Below are 2,524 nucleotides of genomic sequence, written 5' to 3' on the forward strand. Positions count from 1 at the left end.
CGGCAACAGAGCAATCAGCAGAACAACAAGCGCAAGGCCGACCAGCCGGCTCAGCGCTACGACAACCGGCTCATCGTGGCCGCCGATCAGGCAGCCCCGGCCGAGCCGGCCGCCAAACACCGGCAAACCGGCAAGACGACATGGCAACCCGCCATGAGCTTCGAGGAGATGCTTTGCACTCCCTGCAAGCACCACAGCAGCGCAAGGCCGTCCACGCACACGCTTCGGCAGTGCGCCATCACCAAGCGCATCATGCGGGGTGACATCCTGCCCCCTCCGGCTCCGGCTCCGGGAGCAGGGCAGCCGCCTCCTCCTCCTCCGCCTCCGGCAGGCGGCGCGATGCGCGACGATGTCTACCCCGACCAGAACGCGACCTACATCGTCTTCACCAGCCTCGGTGATGACAAGCATAGCGAGCGCCTGCTTCGGCAGGAGGTGAACACCGTCATCCCGGCCAAGCCGGAGTACATGCACTGGTCGGAGCGCCCGGTCACCTGGACCCGGGAAGACCACCCGGCCGTCATGCCGAACCCTGGTGGCTACGCCCTCATCCTCAACCCCACCATTGCTGCGCCTCAGCGCACGTGGAAGTTCTCCCGGGTCCTCATCGATGGCGGCAGCAGCATCAACATCCTCTACCGCGACACCATGACCAAGCTCGGCCTCGAGGCCAAAGACCTGGAGCCGACCCGGATGATCTTCCACGACATCGTTTCCGGCCTCTCCTGCTCCCCGATCGGCCGGATCCGGCTTGACATCCTGTTCGGCACCAGCGGCCACTTCCGACGCGAGCCGCTTTGGTTTGAGGTGGTGGATCTGTCCAGCGCATATCATGCGCTTCTGGGCCGACCCGCACTCGCCAAGTTCATGGCGGTCCCCCACTACGCCTATCTGAAGATGAAGCTGCCGGGTCCGAAGGGCCTCATCACCATCACCGGCGACTATCGCAAGTCCCTGGAGTGCGCCCGAGACGGCGCCCGACTGGCCGAGTCGCTGGCCATAGCCGAGGAGTGGCGCCAGCTCGACCGGATTGTCGCGCTAGCCAACGAGATACCGGCAGTGCCGCCTTCGGCCAAGGAGCCGGCCGACGAGGCCTCGTTCCAGCCCTCCAAGGAGACCAAGAAGGTCAAGCTGAACCCGGAAGACCCCAGCTGCAGCAAGTACGTTGTCATGGGCACCCGCCTCGACAGCAAATAGGAAGGCGAGTTCGTCGACTTCCTCCGTGAGAATCGGGATATCTTTGCATGGACCCCAAAGGACATGCCGGATATTCCGAGGAAGTACACCGAGCACAAACTCAGGACACCAAGCCTGTCCGCCAACCCCTACGACGTTTCTTCGAGGAAAAGAGAAGAACCATCGGTGAAGAGGTTGCCAAGCTTTTGGCAGCCGACTTCATCATGGAAGTGTTCCACCCCGAGTGGCTGGCCAACCCAGTCCTCGTCCTGAAGAAGAACAAGACCTGGCGCATGTGTATCGACTACACCAGCCTGAACAAGGCCTACCCCAAGGATCCATTCGCCCTCCCGCGGATCGATCAAGTCATCGACTCCACCGCCGGCTGTGAGCTCATGTCCTTCCTGGATGCTTACTCCGGCTATCACCAGATAAAGCTGGACCCGGCCGACGCCCTGAAGACGTCCTTCATCATGCCCTTCGGGGCGTATTGCTACATCACCATGTCGTTCAGCCTGAAGAACGCTGGTGCCACATTCCAACGCTGCATGCAGAAATGCCTACTGCCGCAACTCAGCCGCAACATCCACGTTTACGTGGATGACATCATGGTGAAGACCAAGCAGCACCTCACGCTCCTCGACGACCTGAAGGAAACATTCGCCAACCTGCGCGAGTATCGGGTCAAGCTCAACCCGGAGAAATGCGATTTTGGCGTGCCGGCCGGAAAGCTACTCGGCTTCCTCGTCTTGAAGCGCGGCATTGAGGCGAACCCGGAGAAGATCAAGGCCATCGAGCGCATGCGCCAGCCGGCTCGGCTGCGCGATGTCCAGAAATTCACCGGTTGCTTGGCCTCGGTCAGCCGGTTTCTCAGCCGGCTGGGCGAGAGTGCCTTGCCCCTGTATCAGCCGATGAAGAAGACGACGCCGTTCGAATGGAACGACCAGGCGGACGAAGCTTTCGGGGATCTAAAGCGCATGCTCTCCACCGCACCCGTCCTGGCTGCAACGACCGAGAAGGAGCCACTGTTGCTTAGCATTGCCGCCACCTCGCGATCGGTCAGCACGGTGTTGGTGGTCGAGCGACCAGAGAAGGGCAAGATCCAAGCCCTCCCGTGCCCGGTCTACTACCTGAGCGAGGTGCTCTCCGCCTCCAAGCAGAACTACCCGCACTACCAGAAGATGTGTTACGTCGTGTACTTTACCGCCAAGAAGTTGAAGCAGTATTTCCAAGAGCATGTTGTCACCGTGGTCAGCACTGCCCCTCTCGGTGAGATCATTGGCTGCCGGGATGCCTCTGGCCGGGTCGCCAAGTGGGCGATCGAGCTAGCCGGCCACACCATCCTCTA

Source organism: Triticum aestivum, chromosome 2D, assembly GCF_018294505.1.
Source record: "Triticum aestivum cultivar Chinese Spring chromosome 2D, IWGSC CS RefSeq v2.1, whole genome shotgun sequence".
Classification (NCBI taxonomy): Eukaryota; Viridiplantae; Streptophyta; class Magnoliopsida; order Poales; family Poaceae; genus Triticum; species Triticum aestivum.